Raw genomic sequence first — 15,975 nt, forward strand, 5'->3', positions numbered from 1 at the left:
CTTCTGCTCTACCAGGAAGTCCTGCATGCAGCTGACAGTCTTGCTGGGGAACTCCTCAAGGAAGAGGTGTTGAGCCTGTGTTACCCTCTGAAGGACCTGTTGGGGCAAAAGCGTTTTGAAGTTTCAGAAGTTAAGACTTCTCAGCGTCTAGGAAAGCAAATTTACCACCTCAATTTATTAATATGGGACATATTCTCATATTAATCTTGTGTATGTACGCGTGACCATCACATTCACAGTGACTGAATTACATGCCAGTGACAGAAGTAAGTGCTCTCTGACCATGAACAAACCATCCATGCAGAGTCATGTAAAATGTCTGCACCTGGATACATCAGAGGGTCCTAAAACCACTCAAGTGTGCTCCAGTGCTGCATCAATCTAGCAAAGACAAGTTACTCCACGCCATGAAATGTACCGGCATTGAAACAGCCTGGGAGCTCAGATGATTATAGTGCAAGCACCTAGGGAGATGGTAAGTTTTTCTGATCTCTAATCTGTAGCTGTTTGACAATGTACCATTTTTTTCCCAGTGTAACCATTCAGCCAGCTGTGCCAACAAACAGTTTTGAGACTGTACACGAATTAAAAAAGGGCAGTTTCTGACTTTGGAAAACACAGCAAGAGAACACAGCTATTTTGTATGCAGGAAAAGGGTAAAATGATAAAGGGCAACATATTTCTCTTTCTGATTAAAAAACCAAAACCAAAACCAAAACCAAAAAAAACCCCAAAACCCCCAACTGGCTGGATGGCCAGGCCCAAAGAGTTGGGGTGAATGGAGTTAAATCCAGTTGGCGGCCAGTCACAGGTGGTGTTCCCCAAGTCTCAGTATTGGGGCCAGTTCTGTTTATTATCTTTATCAATGATCTGGATGAGGGGATCGAGTGCACCCTCAGTAAGTTTGCAGACGACACCAAGTTGGGTGGGCATGTTGATCTGCTTGAAGGTAGGAAGGCTCTGCAGAGGGACCCAGACAGGCTGGATCGATGGGCCGAGGCCAATTGTATGAGATTCAACAAGGCTAAGTGCCGGGTCCTGCACTTTGGCCACAACAACCCCATGCAGCGCTACAGGCTTGGGGAAGAGTGGCTGGAAAGCTGCCTGGCAGAAAAGGACCCGGGGGAGTAGGTTGACAGCCATCTGAACATGAGCCGGCAGTGTGCCCAGGTGGCCAAGAAGGCCAATGGCATCCTGGCCTGTATCAGAAATAGTGTGACCAGCAGGACTAGGGAAGTGATCGTCCCCCTGTACTTGGCACTAGTGAGGCCGCACCTTGAATACTGTGTTCTGTTTTGGGCCCCTCACTACAAGAAAGACGTTGAGGTGCTGGAGCGTGTCCAGAGAAGGGCAACGAGGCTGGTGAGGGGTCTGGAGCACAAGTCTTATGAGGAGCGTCTGAGGGAACTGGGACTGTTTAGCCTGGAGAAAAGGGGGCTCTTATCGCTCGATAAGGAGACCTTATCGCTCTCTATAACTACCTGAAAGGAGGTTGTAGCGAGGTGGGTGTTGGTCTCTTCTTCCAAGTGACAAGTGATAGGACAAGAGGAAATGGCCTCAAGTTGCACCAGGGGAGGTTTAGAGTGAATATTAGGAAAAATTTCTTCACCAAAAGGGTTGTCAAACATTGGAACAGGCTGCCCAGGGAAGTGGTTCAGTCACTATCCCTGGAGGTATTTAGCAGATGTGTAGATGTGGTACTTAGGGACATGGTTTAGTGGTAGGCTTGGCAGTGCTAGGTTAATGGTTGGACTCGATGATCTTAAAGGTCTTTTCCAACCTAAATGAATCTATGATTCTATGATTCTATAATTTTTGCAGTCTGTCTGTCTGCCTCCTCCTTTTCTCCCATCAGTGAAATTGTTCCAAAAGTTGCAGTGAGCACTCCCGGCCATTCCACTGATTCATCATGCCCTGCTGGAGGCAAGGAGCAAACTGAAATCACCCAAGGTTCTGTTTTGACAAGAGATGCTGTGGGGAGGAATACAGCCCAGTAGCAAGTTAACAGGAAAGATTGCTCTTAATACCTTTTGGTCAGATAGATACTTTTTCCTCTCATCAGTGTCTCACCAGTAATGTGGCAGCAGAGCTGTCCCATTGCAATCCTTCCCTGGGCACTCATGCGGGGCTCAGCGGATGGCCACACCACAATCATGTAGACAGTGTGTTGGGTGCTATTCCTGTGTGAGCAGAGATCATGACAGTTCAGTGTTGGGCATCAATAGGAATACAGAGACAAATTAATGTGTAGTCAGCCAGGGATGTTATTGCACTTTCACTGCTTGAACCAAATGATGTTGTCCTCAATTGCTATCACTTCTTCCCTTGACCTGTTAGCTTTGTGTGATGCTGCTGTTGAAATAAAACACTTCTTCCCATCAGAGTAAACAGCTCCACTATCTCCACATGAATCATCCATCTGATGTCTTTTTTGCCAAATAGACATAAAAATCTTTTCTGTGTCACAATTCCTATGAAAACTCCAAAAGCCAGAGCTGCAGACAAGAAAGGCTGTGTTATACTGTGCAAAATTCAGTAAGTGATTGGCTCTTCTTAGCTGGCTGTTTAAGTTATGGTAACATGCTGAACGAGAAGAGTATAAAGCTATACCTTCCATCATGGTAGGGCTGTGAAACTAATTCCAAGTGCAGTGTCATCCTCCTCACAGTGTTAAGCATCGAGGTGTCTCTATTCTTGACAGAGAGTAGGTTCTCAGCCAGCATTCACTCCACACCCTCTTGGTTTTAGCTGTATGTTTTGAGGAAACACCCAGGCTTCCAAACTAGTATCAGTAAGGCTCTGGCAACTAGCCCATCATCCCTTTGTGACAGCTCATCTTTGAACCTGTTCTAAAGATTTTCAAGACAGGCACCTGAAGTTTAGGCATTGCTGATTCTGGCTTTGGGCAGGAGGAGGAACTGCGTGACCTTCTGCGCTCCCTGTCAGCCCTGTGGTCTGTCACACCTCCAGACTAGATGCACTGCACTTGGAAGGCACAAGGGTGTGCGGAATCCTGCCTAGCTCTTCCTGGTTTCTTCTGCAGCAGACAACAATCAAGCTGTATTATTATTTGAAAGCAAACTCCACTTGTTGTATATAGCTTTGTATATCCTCTCCTGCTGTGTATATATATACCTCTCCTGAGGTGTATATCACCTCCTGCTGTCACAAGATGCATTGGAAAGTAGCTTTCTATTATAGTTTGGCAGTGCAAAGAGCGAATTAGATGGTATTGCAATTTTCTTGAGATGGCTGTGAATGGAGAGGGTTCACGTGAAGCTGACATTTTCAATTTAATATTAGTTTTGGCTAATCTGTCCCTCCTGCACTGGTATGCAAACCAGGTATGAAAATGGGAGGAGGCATGATTGCTTAAGAGAGCTGGAAGGGCTTTCCCACGCATGGCTGTCAATTCTGGGAACAGAAAACAGCACAGGGGCTGATTATTCTTCCAAACTTTTGTACTAAAGCTATGCATGGGTCTGGAGACTTAACAATTTTTTAACACTAGGATGTTTTGTGTGTTGCCCAGTGTGAAAGAAGGCAATTAAACAGCGAGTCCACAAAATTCAGCCAAAACTAAAATTTATCTTCATGAGGAGCCACAAAGCCAATGGTATACAGTGATTTTAAACATTGAGTAACTGTTAATACGTTACAGTGATGACTCTCAGAATATCTACAAAGCTAATGGAAAAATAAGAGAGAGGTGACGCTGCCAGGGTTTGCTTATTTGTTGAAGTTGTTCATTGTGGATCATGGCACACAGTGCACAGAAAAATGCACAATGTATTTGGCGTGCTGGGCCACTTCCACACCCACATTCTTGGAGGAGTGTGTGGGTTTTGAAAGGAGGCTGCAGTCAGGGGGGAAAGGCTAGGTATTTTTGTGCTTTCAATCACAGTGTAGATGTGGTGCTTTTTGTTAGTGTGGGCACCCCAAGCGAAGGGAATCAGGCCATACAGGTAACTATAATCAGGGCACTTCCCGACTTCTGAGTGCTTGAGTTTTACATCTCAAAACCCTTTTGATGTAGGGTTTTGTTTTGTTTTCTGTATTGTGGCATTCTGTTCAGTGGCTGAACTGGTCCGTAATGTCACATCAGTGCTACAGAATGACATGCTGGAACCATCTTTAGAAAGGAAACAGAACAGAATAGCAACACACTGCACTGTGTCACTACTAACACTGCTTTTAGATATTCATATCAATAGCTTTGAAGTTCTATCTTTATCACTGATTGTAGTACAAAACTGTCTGGAACATGAAAGTTTACTCTAATTATTTATCTTTGTGCTGATTAGCACAAAAGCAGGGCAACAGCAAAGCCCTAAGTCATGCATTCTGTACCCCGGAACCGTTTATCCACAATATTCATACTTCCTGTTGCAACACATAACCTTCTACAAGACTGCCATATTTTCTCATGTATTATAAAAAAATTCAGTAAAATTTAACTCTGCATGTGACCAGTGTATGATAGGAAAGACAGAGTGGGTGAGAAGTCTGTTTGGCTCAATGCAAAGTTACTCCTTGCATACAAGCAGCCTGGCATCAACGAAGCACCTGGTCTCAAACTTTTCATCACTCTTTTCCAGAAATGGCTGCCAATGCTACCAGCCTGAATTTAGTTATTTCCTGGCTTTTGAAGGCTTGACTCAATGACCTAACATACTCCTTTTTTTGTAGCTCTGTGTGTAATGTCACACCAGTACAAAACAGGGTGCCTGAAGGCTGGGAAAAGCCAGTCCTCGTTTAGACAGAGTTGTTTCTTTGAAAAGGTTCGTTATATGACTAGTCTTTATTTAAGTAGAATTTCATAAAAGCTTTATGCACGTAAGAAAAATGTGCTTTCTCTTGTGCTTATAATAAAATGCTGTACCATCACTTAATGGTGTACAACCTCAAAGACTAGTATGCTATCTCCATTTCATTTCCTCAGGGAATCCCTGTATTAGAGTCTTCACCCAACCTGAAATAAGTGGGGTGTAATTTCTGAAATGAAAGGAGTGGGATGAAAGATCAGAGATGACCTAGGAACTCACCTGTGGACTGTAAGGGGTATATGACATGCGTATTTCTGGTGGGTCTGCCTGATTGCAGAGCTTATTGTCTCCCAGCAGCATGCTCCTGCCTTTCCTGCCCAGCTGATGGAATGCAGAAGGAAAAGCTTTGGTTTAGGACACTGAGATGTACTGCTACCGCTTGGGACCCTCAGAGTCTGTGGAGATTATTTGTGCCTTGCCTAGGGTTCACTCCTATAATTTTGTCCTTTAAGTGTGACTGCAAAGCCACTTGCCTAGTCCCAGAGTTTGTGACAAAGCTGCAATTCAGCCTGCACCAAACCTGTGTTGTGATGCCTCTGAAGGCAATGTAGCCCTTCTTACTTACTGCAATGAAGTTTAGGGTGACCTTTATGAATACAAACACCTTCCATGGTGCACACAATAAATAAAAGGATAAAAAGAAGTGAAGCACGATCTTGATAAAGAAACGAATATTTTAAGCTCTCTCCACAGACAGCAGGTTTTGAAACCAGTATTACTACGCACATAGTAAATCGCAGTGGCTGACTGGGTGTCGCCCAGATGATAGTGCTGTTCCCTGCCTCAATACACAGCTAAAGCTGGAACGTGAAAACAGCCTTATTAGGGAAAACTGGTTACTGACTAGGAAATGTTTGCTGCAGGGATAACTGAGGTATTTTTCAAGCACTTGCTTACACACTTAACCCAGAATAAGAGCATGAAAAGATTGGTCAAGTCTTGGTACTGGATCAACAGGCTAGTGGTCTCAGGTCATGGCCCTAGAAGGGACTACCATACAGTCCAGCCTACGTTCCTGTTCAGACAGATGTACACAGTACTGCATTGCTGGAGAGGGAAGGTGACAATGTTATTCAATGTTTTTGTTTGTTCATTTTCCTTTCATCTGCTTTTGACAATATTGGTCTCTCTTCCTGTTTCTCCTGTACTGAATAACCTGACATACTCTGAAAGTGGATCACAACAGGAGCACCTGCAACAATGTTTGTAATGTAAATGTGTAAAAGGGATTTTTGGCCTTTTTGTATCATGTTGTTTCACATCCTTTATTGCTCAGAAATCTAATGTTACATTTGTGAAGACAGGAAACATTTCAGACTGAACCCTTTCAGTTTGCTGCAAATCTCTGCGTGTGGTATGATCTGGTTTAGCCATTTGAGGCAGGGACTCACCTCTGCAAATGACTAGTTTTAAAATGCTGTTGCCACAGACATCCACAGGCAGTATGATTAGAGGAGTGTCTTAATTCCTTTTCGTAGCATGCAACTGATGAAGAAACATTGTGGGTTTTTTCAAGGATTATGGATAGAGGCATCTTTGGAAGAGAGTGGGCTATCCTATTAGAGAATTTGTCCTCCTTGTCACAAGTATTTATTATAGAGCACAGCTGTGAAGCAGAATTGGATATTGATGTCAGGTGGGGGGGATTGCTGCAGGTGACTTTTACCCTCTCATGTAAAGACGTGTATTGTCAATTAGAATAGCCCTATGCAGAAGTCACCCAGACTCAAAAAATCTGATTCCTCCCAACTTGGGAAATTGACTGGGAGAGAGGGAGAGGAAGAGGCCTTTATACTTGTGCTGCTGTGGTGTAACAATAGGAGTTGAAGGAAGAAAGTATTTCACACTCACAAAGTACTTTTCACTCACTACCTTTGTGCTTCGTAGTAGCCCTGGTGTCATGACTACACCCATTTCATTTGTGAAAGCTCCAGCAGACAGTCAGCGCAATGTCCAAGACTGCCTCCTGCAGCCAGCCACTGGCCCTGGTTTTATGGGCACCTCATCTCTCCCGCTCTCACACATCTTTTCTCCAGAAAGCAACGGAAGGAGCCACAGCAACAGGGCTATCACAGCTGTTGGATGTCCTTTGGCACTGCTGCAAAGCGTAGTTTGGCACCACTGGCATGCCTCCCTATTTGTGCTTCTTTCACATACTTTAACACAGGAGGTTCCCTCTGAACAAGAAGGAAACACTTTTTTACTGTGAGGATGGCTGAGCCATCAGTCACTGTATAATTCGAAGCTTACAGACGTCCTCTGGCAGAAAGATGAGCAGATGCTTTTTTCCCCAAGCATTTCTGGCAGAGACTTCCATGGGAAATGATGCTTTTACCAATGCCATCCCATTTCCCTACCAACACAGGACACTGGAAGTGGAACTGTGGGGCAGCAGCCCACTAACCTCCGCTACCCTGTCCTGTGAATCAGCTTGACGACAATGTAGTTCTGCACCTGAACTTGCCTATTCCCGCATTACATTCAAAGGCAAATGAGGAAAGGAAATTTGAAGGACAGCAGAGGTGCCAAAGCTTTCCCCACAAACCTACACCCACAGTGTCAGCTCTGAGGCCAGGTGGGATCTGTGTGCAGTGAGGATCTCGGGAGCTCCCTGACCCACTGGCACCTCCTGTCTCCGTGTCCACACCGGCCACGTGTTGTACTCACAGGGTGGAGATGCCTGTGCTGAGGCGTCTCTGGAGGGAAAGCAGGGCCGTTGCCAGGCTGTAAGCAATGCTGAAGACCAACCCTGGGCAAAGAAACCAGAGAAAAGCCTGAGGACTCTTCCTGAGGACGCCGGTCAGGGCGTGTGCCAGACCCCTGCGGGGAGGTGGGCGCTGGTCCTACGCACTCCCTCCCCGTGGGGCAGGGGCAGGGCCAGGGCCAGAGTTATGCCCTGGAGAGGAGGGGTGCTGGCTGTACCCTGGGAGTGGGGGACAGAGGGTTGGCAAGATCCCCTCGCAGGCAGGGCACTGATGGCGTGGCTGGGGAAGGAGGGTGGCACAAGGCTTTGGCCTCTCGGCCTCCACCATACTGGGGTGCCCCGTGGTCGCTACAGTATCCCACAAAGACATGGACACGGTAGCCAGCTCCACATGGTCACGTAGCAGGGGTGGCCCCAGGCCTCTGTCGGGGCAGGATGACGCTGGTTCTGCAGGGCCGTAGGTCCCGGCCGAGCCAGGCAGGCTTGGTGCAAACATGGGGTGAAAGGCAGCGTTGAACTTACGCTCATTTTCTCAGGCAGGCTCAGGCAGAACTGAGCCTATTCTGCACTCATGGTGGGTTTCCCAGGCTCTGGGGCTGTTGCTTTGCCCAGCTTCCCCGTCCTGTGCATCCAGCCCCGAGGTGGCGGCTCACAGTGCCCTGGGGTGCTGAAGACCGAGCTGTGCAAGAGGACGTCTGGGACTTCCCTGAGCCAGTCACAGCCGGCTCCAGTCAGCTCGGCAAGGGACAGAACCGACCCCACCCACCACGTGCAGAGCACAGCCAATCAGAGAAGGGTGTTGTGGCTCTGAACCAATCAGAGGAGTCTGAACCAATCAGAGGGCTGACGAGAGGAGCGGACATGTCAGGGTGGGAGGGGAGAGGGGAAGAAAATGGCTGTCCTGGAGCCTGCTGTGGGGAGAGGTGTCCGAAGGGAGCTAGGGCTGTCTCTCCAAAGGGTTTTTGCTTGCATTTCCTTTCCTTCAAGACGAGGAGCAGTAGTTAATAGGTTGCTCGTGGGCAAGTCAATTAGATGGGGAGAAATTCCCTGAATCAGTAAGTTGGTTTGGGTTTGTCACAGACGCTGGTGTACAATAAGGCCAAACCCTAGACCCGACGATGGCCTGGGACTAGAGCAACTGCAGGGCCTGTGAAACTCCGGCAGGACCCTCGGTGCTGGAGTTTCATACCCCTCAGGGGTCCCAGCCATGGCCGCTGAGTCCCCAGAGCCAAGGTGCCCCCTAAATGGAATGGGCACGTGCTTTGGGGACCATGACCCCCAAACGCTGCCAGGCTCCAACGACTCTGTATCAGAAATAGTGTGGCTAGCAGGAGTAGGGAAGTGATCGTGCCCCTGTACGCGGCACTGGTGAGGCCGCACCTCGAATACTGTGTTCAGTTTTGGGCCCCTCACTACAAGAAGGACGTCGAGGTGTTAGAGCGTGTCCAGAGAAGGGCAACGAGGCTGGTGAGGGGTCTGGAGAACAAGTCTTCTGAGGAGCGTCTGCGGGAACTGGGGTTGTTTAGCCTGGAGAAAAGGAGGCTCAGGGGAGACCTTATTGCGCTCTACAACTACCTGAAAGGAGGTTGTAGCGAGGTGGGTGTCGGTCTCTTCTCCCAAGTAACTAGCGATAGGACGAGAGGAAATGGCCTCAAGTTGCGGCAGGGGAGGTTTAGATTGGACGTGAGGAGAAATTTCTTTACTGAAAGAGTGGTTAAACATTGGAAGAGGCTGCCCAGGGAAGTGGTTGAGTCACCATCCCTGGACGTATTTAAAAGACGTGTAGATGAGGTGCTTAGCGACGTGGTTTAGTGGGCATGGTGGTGTTGGGTCGACGGTTGGACTCGATGATCTTAGAGGTCTTTTCCAACCTTAATGATTCTATGATTCTATGACTCCTTCCTGGGGCGAGATGGGGGGACGGCCCTCGTGCCAAAGGATTTTGTCAAGGAACTTAGGCAAGGAAAGGCTACGGGAGCGTCGTCTCCTTTTGCTCGGTTAGGAAGCATCCCCGTGGTGGAGAGGAAGCGGAACGCCAGAGGAAGGCCTCAGCCTGCGAAAGGCAGAAGTTGGCAGCTTTGAGAGGGCCTCTGAAACGACATTGCTCTGCACCAGAATAACAGCCACATCCCTCTGGCCTGTGTCTCCATTTTCCTCTTTAATTCTTATTGGCGGAAGGTCTCCACACGCGTCTGGCCGATGGCATGCGTTCCCACGATCTTCCCATGCACCTGCACTCGAAAAATGCAGGTGTATCCTGGTTTTCCCCAGTTGCTCTGTATGACAAGTTTCAAAAACCAAAAGGCGCTGGGGATGCCATCCTGCAAAGAAACACGGCAAAAAGCAGCGTCACTCCTGGGGTGTAAAGAGTGAGAGCAGGCTCCGCGTGTCTTCCTCTGCCAGCCCGGCCCCTGCTCCGGGACCAGCTCCCGCCCTGGCTGGCGAGGCAGCTTCTCCCTCCTTCCCTTCTCCCACCCAGGCGGCAAAGGACCCCTGTGCCCCTGCAGAGCAATTGCCCGGCCTCAGAGAGCGTGGCGGGCAGCTGTGGAAACCTGAGGCTCGCTGGTGCCAGGGAAGCGGGGCCCGGGGAAAGTCCTGCTGCTGGGGCAAGGCGCTGAGCGTCCTCCCTGCCACAGCCTGCCCGGCGGGTGCAGCCAGGCAGCTCCAGGGACCCACACGGCTGTGGGGCCAGCGCGGCCTTTGTCCTGCTTTTGCCGCCCTGCCGGATGCCCCTCTCCCTCCTGATCCTGCCAGTGTTTCTCTCGGCCAGGGTCGGGCCCCTGCCCTGGCAGGGACCGTCCACACTCCTTCTGCAAGCGACTTGCTGGCAAACCGGCGTTTCTGCCCTGGCCTCTTGCCCACACGCACGCACTGTACCTGCAGAGGGAAGGTCTGGGTCGGCTCTTTCTGCACGGTGTAGGTGAATGTCCCCAGCAGAGTTTCGTCCTTGCCTTCCTCATCCAGTCCCTTGGAGACAAAGCACAGGGGAGCAGGTCAGGCTCGACCCGACCACGAGGAAACGCTCATGCCAGATCCGGGCCCGCGATCTGCACCCCACTCCTGCGGCTCCAGCGTGGTCTGGTGCAGGATGTGGTGGGGCTGAGTCTCCTCCTCGTGTGTTGCTCAGGGACCCGGAGGTGCTGGGCCAAAACGCACTGAGCAAGTCTTAGGAGGGGTGACACCACCTCGCCATGTCCCTTGAAATGTCCCCTCAGGGAACGGCAGTGCTTGGAAGCGCACGAATCTCGGCAGACGCGCAGAGAGCGGCAAGTCCCCGTTACAGCTTTTCCCCGCGGCCAGGTCCCAGCCCCCAGTGCCCGGCAGAGACTTACAGAGACAGTGAAATCTCGGGGGGCGCTACTGACAGTCCCCAGCGGAGAGGCTCTCTTTGAGGTGTGCTGTATGGTGACGGCCGTCGGTCGTATTTGTGCAGGCAGCCGGATTAGCACCTCGGTCCGAGACCCTTGGAAAGGCCAGCAGTATCCTGGGGAAGCAGCCGGCTGAAAGCAGAGGGCAAGAGCAATGAACGCGAGGGCGTGATGGGGCCCGCTGCGCTCCCGTGCAGCCAGCACCACAGGTGGCACCGCGCCTGTGGGCTGTGCTTGTGCTCGAAACGAATGGCGTGTTGGGAAGCGGGCAGAAGCGCCCGGCCGCCTTCCCAGCCTGGGAGAGAGGAAAACAGCCAGCCAGTGTGAAACATTCGATACCCTGCACCGGAGTCAGGGCTTTCAAGAAAACTCTCTTTTTGGCCAGCAGCTCTGCAGCCTCCCCCCAGCCTCCAGTGCCCCATCGGGAGAGGGACAATCAGAGCTGTGGCAGGGAAATGGGGTCCCGAAGGAGAAGCTCGTCCACCCAGCAGTGACCAGGGATGGTGGGCAGGAAGCTCCGCTCAGCTCAGCCCCCTTCTAAGGGCAACTGCTCTTTTCTAGGCAGCCAAGCCCTGTGTGAGACCCCAGGTGTCAGGCACCGGACCAGTGCCGTGGCCTTGAGCAATACCACTGGCCAGAGGGGAGACGCCCCAGGGCTTGCCGCCAACCTTGTTAGGGGCAAGAGAAGCAGCACTGACGGTTTCTGCTACTGTACCTGCACAAAGGTATCCCGAGGGGGTGAAGCACACAGGAACCAAAACACCCTGCAGAGCCATGCAGAGCTGCTGGACGATCTCTGCAGGTCGATGGCAGCCCCTGAAGGGAGAAGAGAGCAGCTGACTGCAAGAGGCCCCAGGCTCAGAGGACCTGGTGGCTGCGGGTGACTTCTAAGGCTGCCTGCCAGCCCCGCACGCAGCACCGCACCCTTGGAGGTGCCCCAGGAGAGGAGGGGATCCCTGTGCCCGGTGATGGCGTCTCTCTCCCAGCCGCACAGAGAGAAGGTCTGCGGGTGCTGGGAGACAGCAAGCCCCGACGTGAAGGGCTGCACACCCAAGCCGAGGCCCCGCTGCGTGGACAGCAAAGGACGACCCGGCCGCTCGCTTTCGTTCCCCAGGGAAGCTCCATGGAGTGGGAGAGGGCAGAAATGCTGTCAGGGGCTTGGCCGGTGCTCCAGCGAGGGTCCCAAAGGCGGGACTGCGGTGAGCCCAAGGGAGCCGCTTGGCCATAGTCGTGCTCTTGGGCCCTCTGGTTTTGTCCCATCTCCCTGTGCTTTGGAGAGCAGAGCCTGCAGCGCAGCCTCCTTTTGGGAGCGCCAAGCACAAGCCCAGCGCGACGAGCCCTGCCTGCCTGTGTCCATCCTTACCTGCACCTTTCAGAGCCCAGTCAGACATCTCTGGGGTTGCAGACATTGCCTCTCTCATTTGCTGAACCTCCTGAGAAAGACACAACGGAACAGGGGAAACGACCACGTCAGACCTGGCCAGGAGAAGGGGCTTTACAGCGGAGAAGCTCAACCAGCAACCCCTGGCAAGGGACGGGTGTGTGGGCTGAGCAGGAAAAGCCCACCAACTGGCCCAGGAGGGGCCTTGTGCGGGGCCCTGCTCGTCCCAGCCCTCTTTCCCGAAGTGCAGGATCACCTTCTTCACAGTGCCGATCTCTGCAGCCAGGCGCGCCACCTCAACTCTCAGCTGTTGCATCTCTTGGGATTGTTCCTCCCACACAGCGAGCGTGTTCCTGCAGACACCGGGAAAGCAGATCTTGTCAGAGGGCTGCCCAGCCCCTCCTGGAGCCTCCAAGCTCGGCAGGAGCAGAGACAGAGGCGCTCGAGCCCCCTTTTCTCCCTAGCTTGCAAGTGCTTCCCTTCCCCTCCAGGTTTAGCAGAAGGCCCAGGCAGGAGCGAAAGGCACGAGCCCTGGGCGCTGTGCAAATGAGTGCAAATGGCATGGGCGCGCCTGCCACTACCCCACCAAACGTGCTGCAGGTCTGGAGAAAGGAGAGGGCTCTTACCGCAGGGACCTCAGCTCGGCTGCAGGCTGCCCCAGCAGCACCTGAAAGGGAAAGGCTCTCCGTTTGAGTCCCAGAGCTGCCTGGGCTTTCCAGAGCCAGTGGGCTCTAGGAAGGCACAGCAGAAGCTGCTGGTGCTCCTGTGGGTCACTGCCTGGAACCGGAGGACTGGGCGTTTACCCACCCACCGCCAGCAGTGCTCCTTTGCAGGACTTTCCTGTTCCACTGACCTGTGGCACATTCTTTGCCCACAGCATCCACACGAGCAGCGAGGTCCCGCAGCAGGCACCAGCTGTAATTCACATCACCGAGGGAGTTACTTGACTGGCATTTCTAGCACCCCTGTAGTCGTGCGGTCTCCTCCCACGCCAGCATGGCGAGAGGCTGGCTGAGGACATGGGGAAGGGGTGCAGAGAGAGGCTGCAGCTCCAAGCAGGGACTCCTTCCTTGGGCCTTGGGGCTCTGCACAGCCCTGGTTCCCGGGCAGGCTTGGCACCCCACAGCTACGCCCCATTTCATCTGCCTGCAGCGATCACTTTGTGACCTCCCAGACCCGCAAAAGTGGGAGGTTGGAAGGGCCTCACGGGCGCTCCAGCGCCTCTCCCTCACGCTGAAGCTCACACCCCGTGCCTCTGTGCCTCTGTGCCTCTGCTGACAGCAGGTGAATACTCACCGAGAGCAGCTAGGCTCATCAAGAAAAGGATCGTGAAGAGCCTCTGCTTTCTCAGGGTGATGATTGCCTTCCTGAAAAAGAAGGAGTCTTGGTGTTAGCAGTGCTCAAGGGCAGAGCCCTGCGCAGGGGGACTTTCTCTTACAATTGAGGAGCAGCAATTTATCGGGGAGCCAGGGGTTCTCCTGGTGGGGAGCACCTCCAGCCTCCCCCTGCTCGCCCTGACCCACCGGCACCCCCTGTCTCCGTGTCCACACCGGCCACGTGTTGTACTCACAGGGTGGAGATGCCTGTGCTGAGGCGTCTCTGGAGGGAAAGCACGGCCATTGCCAGGCTGTAAGCAATGCTGAAGACCAACCCTGGGCAAAGAAACCAGAGAAAAGCCTGAGGACTCTTCCTGAGGACGCCCGTCAGGGCGTGTGCCAGACCCCTGCGGGGAGGTGGGCGCTGGTCCTACGCACTCCCTCCCCGTGGGGCAGGGCCAGGGCCAGAGTTATGCCCTGGAGAGGAGGGGTGCTGGCTGCACCCTGGGAGCCGGGGATGGAGGGCCGGGCAGGATCCCCTCGCAGGCAGGGCACTGACGGCGTGGCTGGGGAAGGAGGGTGGCACAAGGCTTTGGCCTCTCGGCCTCCACCATACTGGGGTGCCCCGTGGTCGCTACAGTATCCCACAAAGACATGGACACGGTAGCCAGCTCCACATGGTCACGTAGCAGGGGTGGCCCCAGGCCTCTGTCGGGGCAGGATGACGCTGGTTCTGCAGGGCCGTAGGTCCCGGCCGAGCCAGGCAGGCTTGGTGCAAACATGGGGTGAAAGGCAGCGTTGAACTTACGCTCATTTTCTCAGGCAGGCTCAGGCAGAACTGAGCCTATTCTGCACTCATGGTGGGTTTCCCAGGCTCTGGGGCTGTTGCTTTGCCCAGCTTCCCCGTCCTGTGCATCCAGCCCCGAGGTGGCGGCTCACAGTGCCCTGGGGTGCTGAAGACCGAGCTGTGCAAGAGGACGTCTGGGACTTCCCTGAGCCAGTCACAGCCGGCTCCAGTCAGCTCGGCAAGGGACAGAACCGACCCCACCCACCACGTGCAGAGCACAGCCAATCAGAGAAGGGTGTTGTGGCTCTGAACCAATCAGAGGAGTCTGAACCAATCAGAGGGCTGACGAGAGGAGCGGACATGTCAGGGTGGGAGGGGAGAGGGGAAGAAAATGGCTGTCCTGGAGCCTGCTGTGGGGAGAGGTGTCCGAAGGGAGCTAGGGCTGTCTCTCCAAAGGGTTTTTGCTTGCATTTCCTTTCCTTCAAGACGAGGAGCAGTAGTTAATAGGTTGCTCGTGGGCAAGTCAATTAGATGGGGAGAAATTCCCTGAATCAGTAAGTTGGTTTGGGTTTGTCACAGACGCTGGTGTACAATAAGGCCAAACCCTAGACCCGACGATGGCCTGGGACTAGAGCAACTGCAGGGCCTGTGAAACTCCGGCAGGACCCTCGGTGCTGGAGTTTCATACCCCTCAGGGGTCCCAGCCATGGCCGCTGAGTCCCCAGAGCCAAGGTGCCCCCTAAATGGAATGGGCACGTGCTTTGGGGACCATGACCCCCAAACGCTGCCAGGCTCCAACGACTCTGTATCAGAAATAGTGTGGCTAGCAGGAGTAGGGAAGTGATCGTGCCCCTGTACGCGGCACTGGTGAGGCCGCACCTCGAATACTGTGTTCAGTTTTGGGCCCCTCACTACAAGAAGGACGTCGAGGTGTTAGAGCGTGTCCAGAGAAGGGCAACGAGGCTGGTGAGGGGTCTGGAGAACAAGTCTTCTGAGGAGCGTCTGCGGGAACTGGGGTTGTTTAGCCTGGAGAAAAGGAGGCTCAGGGGAGACCTTATTGCGCTCTACAACTACCTGAAAGGAGGTTGTAGCGAGGTGGGTGTCGGTCTCTTCTCCCAAGTAACTAGCGATAGGACGAGAGGAAATGGCCTCAAGTTGCGGCAGGGGAGGTTTAGATTGGACGTGAGGAGAAATTTCTTTACTGAAAGAGTGGTTAAACATTGGAAGAGGCTGCCCAGGGAAGTGGTTGAGTCACCATCCCTGGACGTATTTAAAAGACGTGTAGATGAGGTGCTTAGCGACGTGGTTTAGTGGGCATGGTGGTGTTGGGTCGACGGTTGGACTCGATGATCTTAGAGGTCTTTTCCAACCTTAATGATTCTATGATTCTATGACTCCTTCCTGGGGCGAGATGGGGGGACGGCCCTCGTGCCAAAGGATTTTGTCAAGGAACTTAGGCAAGGAAAGGCTACGGGAGCGTCGTCTCCTTTTGCTCGGTTAGGAAGCATCCCCGTGGTGGAGAGGAAGCGGAACGCCAGAGGAAGGCCTCAGCCTGCGAAAGGCAGAAGTTGGCAGCTTTGAGAGGGCCTCTGA

At 52.8% G+C, this 15,975-nt stretch overlaps 1 long non-coding RNA gene across 1 annotated transcript; it reads right to left on the reverse strand.

Moving 5' to 3' along the window:
• Nucleotides 1-9,624: 9,624 nt before the first annotated feature.
• Nucleotides 9,625-10,991, reverse strand: LOC143173079 (uncharacterized). Its single transcript, XR_012997464.1, has 3 exons — nucleotides 10,863-10,991; nucleotides 10,408-10,497; nucleotides 9,625-9,851 (listed from the first exon to the last, which is right to left on the reverse strand). It is a non-coding gene; the product is annotated as an uncharacterized LOC143173079 (long non-coding RNA).
• Nucleotides 10,992-15,975: the final 4,984 nt, after the last annotated feature.

The sequence above is a fragment of the Aptenodytes patagonicus genome, chromosome Z (assembly GCF_965638725.1).
Source record: "Aptenodytes patagonicus chromosome Z, bAptPat1.pri.cur, whole genome shotgun sequence".
NCBI classification, from domain to species: Eukaryota; Metazoa; Chordata; class Aves; order Sphenisciformes; family Spheniscidae; genus Aptenodytes; species Aptenodytes patagonicus.